At 43.2% G+C, this 15366-nt stretch overlaps 1 pseudogene; it reads left to right on the top strand.

The window, feature by feature from the left end:
• Positions 1–847: 847 nt before the first annotated feature.
• LOC106578334 (ankyrin repeat and fibronectin type-III domain-containing protein 1-like) overlaps positions 848–15366 on the top strand; it is a 60490-nt pseudogene continuing 45971 nt past the window's right edge.

Below are 15366 nucleotides of genomic sequence, written 5' to 3'. Positions count from 1 at the left end.
TAGCTCCTTGCGGCCGTCCTCACGTATGCTGCACCTATAGTGGTCAATCAGGGCCCTGTCGTTCCTCCCCGAGCCGGCGGCCAAGGTCCTGAACTCCAGCGCAAAGTCTTGGGCGCTCCTCGTCTCCTGCCGTAGATGGAACAGACGCTCACCTGCCGCTCGCCCCTCAAGGGGATGGTCGAACACGGCCCGGAAGCGCCGGGTGAACTCTGGGTAGTTGTCCCTCACCGAGTCTGGTCCATCCCAGACCGCGTTGGCCCACTCCAGAGCTTTGCCTGACAGGCAGGAGACGAGGGCGTTCACGCTCTCACCTTCCGAAGGAGCCGGGTGAACGGTTGCCAGATACAGCTCCAGCTGGAGCAGGAAATCCTTGCACCCGGCAGCCGTCCCATCGTACTCCCTCGGCATCACGAGCCAAATACCGCTGGGCCCAGATGACGCCGGAGAAGGTGGTGGTGCAGGTTGGAATGTGGCTGGTGCAGGGGTAGGCAGGCCACCCCTCTCCCATCTCTCCATGGTGGAGAATGGTGGTGTGGTGTTGAACACGCTCCTCCATGGAAGTGGAGAGCGCGTCAGCTCCTGCTGACTCCATAGTGTGGTGTGGGATTCTGTTACAATGCCTCCTAGTAGGAGGGGGTGCAGGAATCAGGAGCAGGAGAGCAAGGAAGTTCCAGTGGCACAAAATGTTTATTATGGTAGTCCTGAACTCAATAACAACATGAGGGAAAAACACGCACAAAACGAAGTCGCCACACGCAGGGAAACTAACTACACATACGGAGGAGAAACCTCGACTCCTAAACAAAGTCTCGAAAACGGTAACACTACCGAATAAAACGAAAACCCCATGGTGCAGAAACGCACCCCTAACGTAGAACACATACAAACAATCCCGCACAAAGACTAGCAGGCAGCGGGGTGTAAATAAACCCACCGAAATCAACTAAATGAACACAGGTATAAAAAACAGACAGACACAAACGAAAAGGAAAAATGGATCGGTGGCAGCTAGTAGGCCGGCGACGACGACCACCACCTGAACAGGGAGAGCAGCCACCTTCGGTGGAAGTCGTGACACGAAGTCCAAAGTCTCATTAAAGGGATATTTCAGGATTTTGTCCATTAGTCAGATGAACTCATGGATACCATTTGTTATATCTCTGCATCCAGTATGATATAAGTTAGAGTTGGTATACACTAGCATCCTAGCAGTTACCATAGACTTCCAGTCATTGTGCTAACACTAGTTAGCAATTGCACTAACGCTAGTTCGAAAATTACTTCAAATTGCTCGCAGAGATATACAAATGGTATCCACGAGTTAACCTGTTAGGGCTAGGGGGCAGTATTGACACGGCCGGATAAAAAACGTTACCCGATTTTATCTGGTTACTACTCCTGCCCAGTAACTAGAATATGCATATAATCATTGGCTTTGGATAGAAAACACCCTAAAGTTTCTAAAACTGTTTGAATGGTGTCTGTGAGTATAACAGAACTCATATGGCAGGCCAAAACCTGAGAAGATTCCATGCAGGAAGTGGCCTGTCTGACAAGTTGTGTTTAATCTTGGCTCTTTTTATTGAAGACTGAGGATCTTTGCAATAACGTGACACTTCCTACGGCTCCCATAGGCTCTCAGAGCCTGGGAAAAAGCTGAACGATATCGAGGCAGGCTCTGGCTGAAACACTTTATCACGTTTGGCAAGTGGCCGATCAGAGTACTATGGGCTTAGGTGCATGCCCGAGTCGACCGAATGCTTTATTTTCTTTCGTCTGTTTACCTAAACGCAGATTCCCGGTCGGAATATTATCGCTTTTTTTATGAGAAAAATGGCATAAAAATTGATTTTAAACAGCGGTTGACATGCTTCGAAGTACGGTAATGGAATATTTAGACATTTTTTGTCACGAATTGCGCCATGCTCGTCACAATATTATTTACCCTTTCGGATAGTGTCTTGAACGCACGAACAAAACGCCGCTATTTGGATATAACAATGGATTATTTTGAACCAAACCAACATTTGTTATTGAAGTAGAAGTCCTGGGAGTGCATTCTGACGAAGACAGCAAAGGTAAGAACATTTTTCTTATAGTAAATCTGACTTTGGTGAGTGCTAAACTTGCTGTGTGTCTAAATAGCTAGCCCTGTGATGCCGGGCTATCTACTGAGAATATTGCAAAATGTGCTTTCACCGAAAAGCTATTTTAAAATCGGACATATCGAGTGCATAGAGGAGTTCTGTATCTATAATTCTTAAAATAATTGTTATGCTTTTTGTGAACATTTATCATGAGTAATTTAGTAAATTCACCGGCAGTGTTCGGTGGGAATGCTAGTCACATGCTAGTCACATGCTAATGTAAAAAGCTGGTTTTTGATATAAATATGAACTTGATTGAACAAAACATGCATGTATTGTATAACATAATGTCCTAGGGTTGTCATCTGATGAAGATCATCAAAGGTTAGTGCTACATTTAGCTGTGGTTTGGGTTTATGTGACATTATATGCTAGCTTGAAAAATGGGTGTCTGATTATTTCTGGCTGGGTACTCTGCTGACATAATCTAATGTTTTGCTTTCGTTGTAAAGCCTTTTTGAAATCGGACAGAGTTGTTAGATTAACGAGAGTCATGTCAAACGATGTTTACAATCAATCTTTAGGGTATTTTTATCGTAAAAATGCGATAATATTCCAACCGGACAATAGCGTATTCATTCCAGAAGAAAAAGAAGGAACGGCGCCCTCGCGGGTTCGTGCATAACCAAGTCCCTTGTCCTCAGACAGGCCACTGATTGACTGAGCTACTATTTTCTGCCCAGTAACAGGAGAAGGATGAAAACGGTTAACATTGGCTGTTGACAGCCAATGGAAGCCTTAGGAAGTGCAACATGACCCCACAGACACTGTAGTTTCGATAGGGATTCAAAAGAAGAACTACAATTCTCAGATTTCCCACTTCCTGGTTGGATGTTTTTCAGGTTTTTGCCTGCCATATGAGTTCTGTTATACTCACAGACATCATTCAAACAGTTTTAGAAACTTCAGAGTGTTGTCTATCCAAATCTACTAATAATATGCATATCCAACTTCTGAGTCTGAGTTGGAGGCAGTTTAATTTGGGCACGTTTTTCATCCGAACGTGAAAATACTGCCCCCTATCCCTAAGAGGTTTTAAACATTTGTTTATGTGTGTTAGTTCCAGAGCAACGAGGTGCTGTTCGAGGCGGTGGAGCACCAGGAGATGGACCTGGTGCAGTTACTCCTGTCCCAGTACAGTCTGGAGGAGCTGGACCTCAACATCCCAAACAGTTAGGGCCTTCTGCCCCTGGACATGGCCATCATGACCAACAACGTACCCATGGCCAGGCTGCTGCTCCACGCCGGAGCCAAGGAGAGACCCCAATGTGGGTACCTGTTCTGGCTTGCTGGTTGGTTGACTGACTGGCTATCTGTCTGACTTTCTGTCTGGCTGTCTGTATTTGTTCTGACGGACTGACTTTCTGTCTGTCTGTTCACCTGCTTGCCTGCGTGCCCACTTGCACGCCTGCTCCTTAGCTTATAGGATCATAACAGTTGTTTATTGAAGAAAATATGAAGCATGTTCCATCATAAACCAGAGTATGAGTAGAAGATGCACTTTTGGTACTGATTTAGGATAAGCTTACCCTCCCCAAATCTTAACCTGTAAAACACAAAACGGAATTTTCTCTCCAATTTGTCTAATTGCTGCAACTCCCCAATGGGCTCGGGAGGCGAAGGTCGAGTCATGCGTCCTCTGAAACATGACCCGCCAAACCGCGCTTCTTAACACCCGCCTGCTTAACCCGGAAGCCAGCTGCACCAATGTGTCGGAGGAAACACCGTTCAACTTGCGACCGAGGTCAGCCTGCAGGCACCCAGCCCGCCACAAGGAGTCACTAGAGCGGCATGAGCCAAGTAAAGACACCCCTGGCCAAACCCTTCCCTAACCTGGACGACACTGGGCCAATTGTGCCTCGCCCTATGGGACTCCCAATCATGGCCGGTTGTGTTACAACTCGGTATCAAACCCGGGGCTGTAGTGACGCCTCTAGCAATGCGATGCAGTGCCTTAAACCGCTGCTCCACCCGGGAGGCCCGCAAAACTGACTATAGATCAGCGTCTAAAAGTGACTTCATTCTAACTCTGGCAAGCATGGCCATCGTCACGGCAACTGTACCCACCGCCACGGCAACCAGAGCAGTTGCCACAGCAACCACAACCAGCAGAACAACCAACCTCTCACCACGCACCAAACAACAGCACGTTCTCACACTAGAGTATGTCAAAGTTGGCAGAGAGAGAAGGAAGAAAGAGAGACGAAAAACACAATGGTGCTCAGGGGGTGTTAGTCATCTTCATGCGATATCTTCATGAGGCCGTTCTGCCGCCAGTGATCGAGCAGCCCCCGCCGTCTCACTCTCTGCTAACGATTAGGCATCACCGAGCTCTTCCAGACTATTTGTGTTTGCACTCCCTTTCCAGAACCTATCCAGACATTTTATAAAGGTATCACCAAATTGAAAACACTTGAGGGAAAGTGGTGTTTACTGAAGTTCGCTCTTTGATTGCTCTCCGGAGCCCAAATAACACATGAAGAAAAAAGAGAGGGAAATAGAAAGAGAGGGAGAGGGGGAGAGAAATAAAGGGCTCTCCCATCAGCCCTAGCCAGGTTACAGAGTCAGCGTTTTTATAAGAACGTTGTAATCAAACTCCATCTGAGGAGAATTGAGATCAAAGACAATGCAGGGCTTTCGTTGGGCTTTGAAAGGAAGCCATTGATTCTGCTGTAAGAAACTTCACAGAGTCTGTCTGTGGCTCCCTGAGACAGACAGGGACAGAGACGTCAAAGAGACATACTGTACAGAGACAAACAGAGGGAGACAGATATAGGCATTCACAGACAGGCATAGACTCATAGTGGTCCTGTGTTGCTCAGATGGTACAAGAAAGGGACAAAACACTGAGACATACTGAGACATGGACAGGGCTGTCATGCACCCCAAACATCTAAGGGGGCACAAAGTATATGAGGATGGCTGTGGGGTGGTTTTCTGGAAGTTGGAGAATTTTGCATATTTCAAACACCTGAAACAGCTTTTTCCTGCAATCTAGAGCCATAATAATTTAGCTTAATTCTATGTAACAAAATATGCATATATTTCTGCATATCTAAGCATACCTCTTGAGCTGTCTGTATCCTCGACTGGTGGTTCTTTTTTTTAAAGAAGCAAAATATTATTCTCTGCATTGCTGCTAAAATCTAGTAAATGTGAGTCTTATTCAGGTCATTTAGTTATTGCTTGCTTTTCTAGAGTCTACCAACCTTGCCAGCAGGCATGCCTGCGAAGATAGTTAGACAAGCTAGCTACTCTAAATGTATTGATAGACTGAAATGGCTTCTTGACAGCTAGTTATGAATTTGGGCGATTGGGAACCTATCTGGGCTAGCTAATGCCAACTTCATAAAATGTCTAGGTGGCTAGTAGTATTACAGAGCGACAACAACAATCATTTTAATGTATTATTTATTAAAACATTTTAAACAGGACAAATGCCCAGATTGGGTGTGTGGGCCAGATGGGGAATTTTAACACTCTTACAATAAGTGCCATGGGATCTTTAGTCAAGATAGAGAGTCAGGACACCCGTTTAACATCCCATCCAAAAGACAGGGCAATGTCCCCAATCACTGCCCTGGGGAATTGGGATATTTAACCTCTCTAGGGTAGGTGGCACCAAATCGTCCCACCTACGTAACAGCCAGTGGAATCCTGTGGCGCGTTATTCAAATACCTTAGAAATGCTATTACTTCAATTTCTCAAACATATTACTATTTTACACCATTTTAAAGACAAGACTCTCGTTAATCTAACCACACTGTCCGATTTCAAAAAGGCTTTACAACGAAAGCAAAACATTGGATTATGTCAGCAGAGTACCCAGCCAGAAATAATCAGACACCCATTTTTCAAGCTAGCATATAATGTCACATAAACCCAAACCACAGCTAAATGCAGCACTAACCTTTGATGATCTTCATCAGATGACAACCCTAGGACATTATGTTATACAATACATGCATCTTTTGTTCAATCAAGTTCATATTTATATCAAAAAACAGCTTTTTACATTAGCATGTGACTAGCATGTGACTAGCATTCCCACCGAACACTGCCGGTGAATTTACTAAATTACTCACGATAAACGTTCACAAAAAGCATAACAATTATTTTAAGAATTATAGATACAGAACTCCTCTATGCACTCGATATGTCCGATTTTAAAATAGCTTTTCGGTGAAAGCACATTTTGCAATATTCTCAGTAGATAGCCCGGCATCACAGGGCTAGCTATTTAGACACCCAGCAAGTTTAGCACTCACCAAAGTCAGATTTACTATAAGAAAAATGTTATTACCTTTGCTGTCTTCGTCAGAATGCACTCCCAGGACTTCTACTTCAATAACAAATGTTGGTTTGGTCCAAAATAATCCATCGTTATATCCAAATAGCGGTGTTTTGTTCGTGCGTTCAAGACACTATCCGAAAGGGTAAATAAGGGTGACGAGCATGGCGCAATTCGTGACAAAAAATGTGTAAATATTCCATTACCGTACTTCGAAGCATGTCAACCACTGTTTAAAATCAATTTTTATGCAATTTTTCTCATAAAAAAGCGATAATATTCCGACCGGGAATCTGCATTTAGGTAAACAGACAAAAGAAAATAAAGCATGGGGTCGACTCGGGCATGCGCCTAAGCCCATAGTACTCTGATCGGCCACTTGCCAAAAGCGATAATGTGTTTCAGCCAGAGGCTGCCTCGATATCGTTCAGCTTTTTCCTGGGCTCTGAGAGCCTATGGGAGCCGTAGGAAGTGTCAAGTTATAGCAAAGATCCTCAGTCTTCAATAAAAAGAGCCAAGATGAAAGTTTTAGAAACTTTAGGGTGTTTTCTATCCAAAGCCAATAATTATATGCATATTCTAGTTACTGGGCAGGAGTAGTAACCAGATTAAATCGGGTACGTTTTTTATCCGGCCGTGTCAATACTGCCCCCTAGCCCTAACAGGTAAAAACATTTTTCGACCAGATGAAAAAGTGCCACCTACCGGACCTCCAACACCAGCATCTAATCTCCCATCCAGGGACTTAGCTTCAGAAGCAAGCCATCAGTGGGAGGCAGGGTGGTATGCTGCTGGCAAATCTGAGTGGGCATATGCCCCTGTGCCCCCTATGGGCATGACGCCTCTGGACATACATCAAATCAAATCAAATAAATGTTTATTCGTCACATGCTTCGTAAACAATAGGTGTAGACAAACAGTGAATTGCTTACTTACGGCCCTTCCCAACATTGCAGAGAGAAAGAAAATAGAGAAATAAAAGAAAAGTAATAACATGTAATAATACAAGTCATAATAATACACAAAGAGTAACAAAAACTTGGCTATATACACGGGTATCAGTACCAAGTCGATGTGCAGGGGAACGAGGTAATTGAGGTAGACATGTACGCTACCGTTCAAAGGTTTGGAGTCACATAGAAATGTCCTTGCTTTTGAAAGAAAAGCAAATTTTTTGGTCCATTAAAATGGCATAAAATTTATCGGAAATACAGTGTAGACATTGTTACTGTTGTAAATGACTATTGTAGCTAGAAATGGCAGATTCTTTATGGAATATCTACATAGGCGTACAGGGGCCCATTATTAGCATCCATCACTCCTGTGTTCCAATGGCACGTTGTGTTAGCTAATCCAAGTTTATCATTTTAAAAGGCTAATTGATCATTAGAAAAAAAAAATGCAATTATGTTAGCACAGCTGAAACTGTTGTTCTGATTAAAGAAGCAATTAAACTGGCCTTCTTTAGACTAGTAGAGTATCTGGAGCATCAGCATTTGTGGGCTTGATTACATGGTCAAAATGGCCAGAAACAAAGAACTTTCTTCTGAAACTTGTCAGTCTATTCTTTTTCTGAGAAATGAAGTCTATTCCATGAGAGAAATTGCCAAGAAACTGAAGATTTCGTACAACGCTGTGTACTGCTCCCTTCACAGAACATAATAGAAAGAGGAGTGGGAGGCCCCGGTGCACAACTGAGCAAGAGGACAAGTACATTACAGTGTTTAGTTTGAGAAACAGATGCCTCACAAGTCCTCAACTGGCAGCTTCATTAAATAGTACCCGCAAAACACCAGTCTCAACGTCAACAGTGAAGAGGCAACTCCGGGAATGCTGGCCTTCTAAACCGAGTTGCAAAGAAAAAGCCATATGTCAGACTGGCCAATAAAAATCCAAGATTAAGATTGGCAAAAGAACACAGACACTGGACAGAGGAACTCTGCCTAGAAAGTTGTCTCTTCACTGTTGACGTTGAGACTGGTGTGGCAAAAGGGTTTTCAACTCAGATAGTCTGTGTGTCCATTTTGTTAGCTATTTAGCAGTGTTATGGCTTGGGGGAAGAAGCTGTTCAGGGTTCTGTTGGTTCATGACTTGGGTTGCTGGAGTCTGACATTTTTAGGGCCTTCCTCTGACATCGCCTAGTATAGAGGTCCTTGATGGTAGGCTCCTGAACAGCTTCTACCCCAAAGCCACAAGACTGCTAAATAGCTAACAAAATGGACACACAGACTATCTGAGTTGACCCTTGTATTTAATTGCACTGTCTCTACGCACACTCACACTCCAACACACACACACTCACACTCCAACACACACACACACACACACACACACACACACACACACACACACACACACACTCTCACTTAATTTCCTCACACATAACATAGACACACATTTATACTGACTGTACACACATGCACACACACTCACATACAATCCTTATATACGCTGCTGCTACTCTGTTTATCATATATCCTGATTCCTAGTCAAATTACCCCTATACATATCTACCTCTATCACTTCAGTATCCCTGCACATTGCAAATATAGTATTGGAACTGACCCTGTATATAGCTTACTTACTTTCTCGTGTTCTTATTTTTATTTCTCTTATGTATTTTTAGTACTACATTGAAATTGATTACTGACATTAAAACTTGAAACTAGTGATGTGGACACTTAGGATCTTGAAGATCTCGACCCACTCCACTTTAGCCCCGTCGGCGTGATTGGGGGCGTGCTCAGCCCTCCGTTTCCTGCAGTCCACGATCAGCTCATTTTTCTTGCTGACGGTGAGGGAGAGGTTGCTGTCCTGGCACCACACTGACAGTTCCCTGACCTCCTCCCTATAGGCTGTCTCATCGTCGTCGGTGATCAGACCTACCACGGTCGTGTCGTCAGCAAACTTAGTGATGGTGTTGGAGTCATGTGCGGGCACACAGCTGTGGGTGAATAGGGAATACAGGAGGGAACTAAGTACACACCCCTGAGGGGCCCCCGTGTTGAGGGTCAGTGTGGCGGATGTGTTGTTGCCTACCCTCACCACCTCATGCATGAAGACACACTTAAGCCAAAGTGAGACAGGGTGACGTGATAGATACTGAGTCAAGCTGAAATATAGACAGAGTACTAGAATAACTTAATTATACCTCGGAACCTGACATACAATTTTCCCATCATATTGGGTGTCCCATTGAAATCCACAGAGGAACCAAACCCTGCCTAGTCACACTTTTCTCTGTTATTTTAACTCTGAATGATGTGACCCACCTGTCTGGGGTATGTGGGACGCTAGCGTTCCACCGGCGGGACACACTGCCAACAGCCAGTGAAATAGCAGGGCGCCAAATTCAAAACAACAAAAATCTCATAATTCAAATTTCTCAAACATACAACTATTTTACACCATTTTAACCTGTTGGGGCTAGGGGGCAGTATTTTCACGGCCGGATAAAAAACGTACCCGAATTAAACTGGTTACTACTCTTTTCCAGAAATGAGAATATGCATATAATTACTATATTTGGATAGAAAACACTCTAAAGTTTCTAAAACTGTTTGAATGGTGTCTGTGAGTATAACAGAACTCATATGGCAGCCAAAAACCTGAGAAGATTACAAGCAGGAAGTGGCCTGTCTGACAATTTGTGGTCCTTCTGTTGCATCTCTATCGAAATTACAGTATCTTTGGGGTTACGTGACATGTTCTAAGGCTTCCATTGGCTCTCTGAAGGCGCCAGAAAGTGGATTGGGACGTCTGCTGTCTCTGGGCAAGGTACAGGAACTCTGTTTGAGAGTGGTCTGCCTGGTGGCTCAGAGACAGGAGATGCGCGTTCACGAGACTTGGCCATTTATTTCTTCACCTGTTTGAATGAATACAAGGTTGTCCGGTTGGAATATTATCACTATTTTACGAGGAAAATCGCATAAAAAATGATTTTAAATAGCATTTGACATGCTTCTAAGTACGGTAAAGGAACATTTAGAATTTTTTTGTCACGAAATGCACCCGCGCGTTACCCTTTGGATAGTGACCTGAACGCACAAACAAAACGGAGGTATTTGGATAATAACTATGGATTATTTGGAACCAAAACAACATTTGTTGTTGAAGTAGAAGTCCTGGGAGTGCATTCTGACGAAGAACGGCAAAGGTAATCCAATTGTTCTAATAGTAATTCTGAGTTTACTGAGCCTCGGCGTTGGCGGGTGTCTGAATAGCTAGCCTTGATGGCCGAGCTATGTACTCAGAATATTACAGTAGGTGTGTCTCTTTTGTCACATGAAACAGAATGTCATAAGGTGAATGCACCAATTTGTAAGTCGCTCTGGATAAGAGCGTCTGCTAAATGACGTAAATGTAAATGTAATTACAAAATGTGCTTTCGCCGAAAAGCTATTTTAAAATCTGACACCGCGATTGCATAAAGGAGTTCTGTATCTATAATTCTTAAAATAATTGTTATGTATTTTGTAAATGTTGATCATGAGTAATTTAGTAAATTCACCGGAAGTTTTGGGTGGGTATGCTAGTTCTGAACATCACATGCTAATGTAAAAAGCTGTTTTTTTATATAAATATGAACTTGATTGAACAAAACATGCATGTATTGTATAACATAATGTCCTAGGAGTGTCATCTGATGACGATCATCAAAGGTTAGTGCTGTATTTAGCTGTGGTTTGTGTTTTTGTGACATATATGTTTGCTTTGAAAATGGCTGTGTGATTATTTTTGTCTGGGTACTCTCCTGACATAATCAAAAGTTTTGCTTTCGCTGTAAAGCCTTTTTGAAATCAGACAATGTGGTTGGATTAACGAGAGTCTTATCTTTCAAATGATGTAAAATAGTCATATGTTTGAGAAATTGAAGTTATAGCATTTTTAAGGTTTTGTATTTCGCGCCACGGTATACCACTGGCTGTTGAATAGAGTGGGACGCTCACGTCCCACGTTTCCCATAGAAGTTAATGTAACCGCTGTGTCAGATTCCAATTTTTTTTTACAGCGAAAGCACACTTGCCAATAATCTGAATACGGCGCTCAGTCACAAAACCAAACCCGCCATTTTGTGGAGTCAACAAAACTCAGAAATAATATTATAAATATTCACTTACCTTTGATGATCTTTGTCCGAATGCACTTCCAGGAATCCCAGTTCCCAATAAATGTTCATTTGTTTCGATAAAGTCCATGTATATATATATATATATATATGTCCAAATACCTCCTTTTTGTTCGCACGTTCGGTCGAGTACTCCAAATGCGCTGTGCTCACGCATTAAGTTCAGACGAAAAGTCAAAAAAGTTATATTACAGTTCGTCGAAACATGTCAAACGATGTATAGAATCAATCTTTAGGATGTTTTTATCATAAATCTTCCATAATATTCCAACCGGACAAGACCTTTGTCTTCAAAAAAGAAAAGGAACACAGCTAACTCTCACGTGAGTGTGCGCCACTGTGCTCATGTCATTTTATCACTCATCTACTTCCAGGAGCCCCCAAAAGTGATAATTTCATTTCAAAGAGCATGGCTGATAATGTAATGTGTTGATCACCTCGGCGACTCTTTTGTTAATATAAATTACAACTGTGTGTTGTTGTGCCCTGCAGTCGTGAGCCTTGAGGGCTGTGCTGTGCACCTAGCCACATTGGTCCGTGAGGCAGAGGAGCGCGTGGGGGACCTACAGGCCCAGGTGCGGAGCGAGGGCCCCGGGGAGCGGGAGACGTCGGACCATGAGAAGCAACTCAAGGCCTGGGAGTGGAGGCACCGGCTCTTCAGACGCATGCAGACGGGCTTTGAGCATACCAGTCAGTAGATAGTCAAACACATACACAAGCAAACATGCAGACCCAAATACATGCCAAAACACACATAGTACACACCCAGGGGCACTACCTTGAGCAACTTAATTGTAAAATATACTGCGTGTGTGTGACAGACATTTTTGAGACAGAGATCATGTGCTCAGCTCTACTTGAAGTGCAGTTGGTACCCAGATCAATCCAGCATTGCCTTGATTTCAATTTTTCTGTTCTTTTTTTTATGGCATTCTGACTGGGCTGAGCAGGTAATGGGTTCCACGTTGTGATGGCTGGGACAGAGCGGTATGTGTGTGTGTGTGTGTGTGTGTAGTGTGTACGCGCAAGCGTGTGTGTTTGTGCGTATGTGTGTGTGTGTGTATGTCAGTAGAGGCTCCTCAGAGGTGGAAGGGGAGGACCATCCTCCTCAGTGAATTTCATTTAAAAAATAAATAAATCTATATATTTTTATATATATACTAAATAAATTGACATATCACCAAATAATTGATGAAAGCATACTTTTTTGCAATGAAGGTCTACAGTAGCCTCAACAGCACTCTGTAGGGTTGCACCATGGTGTAGCCGGAGGACAGCTACCTTCCGTCAATACAAAACCTAGGAGGCTCATGGTTCTACCCCTTCCATAGACTTACACAGTAATTATGACAACTTCCAGAGAATGTCCTCCAACCTATCAGAGCTCTTGCAGCATGAAATGACATGTTGTCCACCCAATCAAAGGATCAGAGAATTAATCTAGTACTGAGTAGTTGACTCAAAAAGAGAGAAAGACAATAGTTGAACAGTGTTTAACAAATTAATTTCGACACCGATCCTGTATTACTGTTTTGTTCGTGTTTCATGACACACGTGGTAGCAGGTAGGCAGCCCCCTTACGCCTGAATCAATCTGGACTTTGATGCATAGAGGACTTTTTTCCTCTTCATCATTCTACATACTCCATGCTTTTATGATCGGACGGTTTTTGTAGGCTGAAATTCTTCAGATAGTGTAAGGTGCATGTTACGATTATGAATAAAGAAAAATATGTCTTTGAGTGATTGAAAACTGTATGTAACTGTTTTACTGTAAGTTGACTGATGAATAATTATGAATGTGGAATATCAATTTAGTTGATCTTGATTTAACCATGATAGTCAACAGAACTTTCCACTGTTCCCAGGGAATGCTGGGTATGTGATATATTATGAAATTATTAAAATGTCTGACTTTTTGACAGCACTGACTGACTGTGATGGCATGAATAACATTGTTGAAGCCTTAAAAAGTAAACAATAGCGGATAATATAAAGATGCTCCCACCTTTGTCCGCCTGTCTGTCATTAGCAGCTCCTGTCTGAGGGTGGACTTCCAGGAGCCTCTCAGTGTCAACTCTGAAGTGGTCACCAAGTACAAGGGTCAGCAACTGTTACATGCTTATTACAATGCTTACTAGTAAGACATTAAGTCATGTTTATTATTCTATAGAGATTGGGAGGAAAGTATGTTCGATATGCACTAATGCAGGAATGGGCCACTTTGATTGCGGTCGGGGCCACAATAAATCTGAACTCATCATGAGGGGCCGCAGTTGCTTTTCACCTGACATCTGCATATGCCATTCAGAAGGCCAAGACATGTCTGCATCAGTGCATTCTAAACACTTTGAGGTCAACTAATTATGAATATTTAGTATTAGCACTGATGACAGTGCAACGTGCACGGGAGAGGCAGAAAAGTGCCGAGCTGGGCCATTCTTTGACATCAACATTGTTTGGCAGATGACACTGTCAAAAATTGCTCTGAGTTTATGCTTTCATGCATATGAAAAGAGGATAATGAGCAGTTTTACACAAAATCTGCAAATTTGCACATTTTGCCATATGGTGGAGAGAAATGTTTGCCGTTTTTAATATGATATCTGAGTGAAACTGACTAACAAAATCAATCGGGGCCCTCCGGGCTCTAATTCGACCTTGATTACTACAAGTTCACAGTAGATAGCTGGCCGCTAGACTCATTTACCAATCAAAAATGTTTTAGCTGACGTGGGCTAATTGAGTGACTATCAGTAACTGACATAACAAGATAAAACTGTTGATGAAGGACCAAATTTCTAAATTGCACCTTGTTTATTCTACTATTCTACCTCGCAACGGTAAGTTTAGTTTTTTCCCCATACCTGCACTAATGTAACTGTGAGTGTGCGTATGTGCGTTTGCATTTACGTGCGTGTGTGAATGCGTGTGCACGTGTGCTCCACGGTGAGGTAGAGCAGTTCCCCTTCCCACAGTCCTCTGTTGGGTGAGACGCTAGTAGAGGACACCAGTCTACTGCAGTGCAACATTACTGACCTCACACCTGTGAGTATACTCAAACATCAGAGTCATGTTCAGTAGGGCACACTGTACCAAAACGTTTTGCAATGGAAAAACTAAATTCTGTGGCAAAAATTCTATGCTCTTATTGGACAAATTTAGATGACACCTACCCGTTTTACTCTGTTTTCTACCTACTGAACTCAACCCAAGGCTATTCCAAAGCACTGATGTTGTTTCCCCCAGCTACCAGTGAATAGCCCTCCTGCATAAACTTCCACCATACCTTACTTCATTGTTAACTTACACGTACGAGATACCAGACCCAGTCACAGGGATGGCTAACTGTGGAGATCCATTCGATCACCACTGAGTTAGGTGAATATGCTTTTAGATTTTTGTACCTTACTTGTGGAATAGAGACATCACCAACAAACTAACATGGTCCATGCACACCATGACGGGCACGACAAAACCTATTCCCCCTCAGGAGACTGAAAAGATTTGGCATGGGTCCTCAGATCCACAAAAGGTTCTACAGCTGCACCATCGAGAGCATCCTGACTGGTTGCATCACTGCCTGGTATGGCAACTGCTCGGCCTCCAACCGCAAGGCACTACAGAGGGTAGTGCGAACAGCTTCCTTACATCCAGGACCTCTATACCAGGCGGTGTCAGAGGAAGGCCCTAAAAATTGTCAAAGACTCCAGCCACCCAAGTCATAGACTGTTCTCTCTGCTACCACACGGCAAGTGGTACTGGAGCGCCAAGTCTAGGTCCAAGACGCTTCTAAACAG

The sequence above is a fragment of the Salmo salar genome, chromosome ssa19, assembly GCF_905237065.1.
Source record: "Salmo salar chromosome ssa19, Ssal_v3.1, whole genome shotgun sequence".
In the NCBI taxonomy this organism is placed as follows: domain Eukaryota; kingdom Metazoa; phylum Chordata; class Actinopteri; order Salmoniformes; family Salmonidae; genus Salmo; species Salmo salar.
This window is presented reverse-complemented; position numbering and strand designations above follow the sequence as displayed.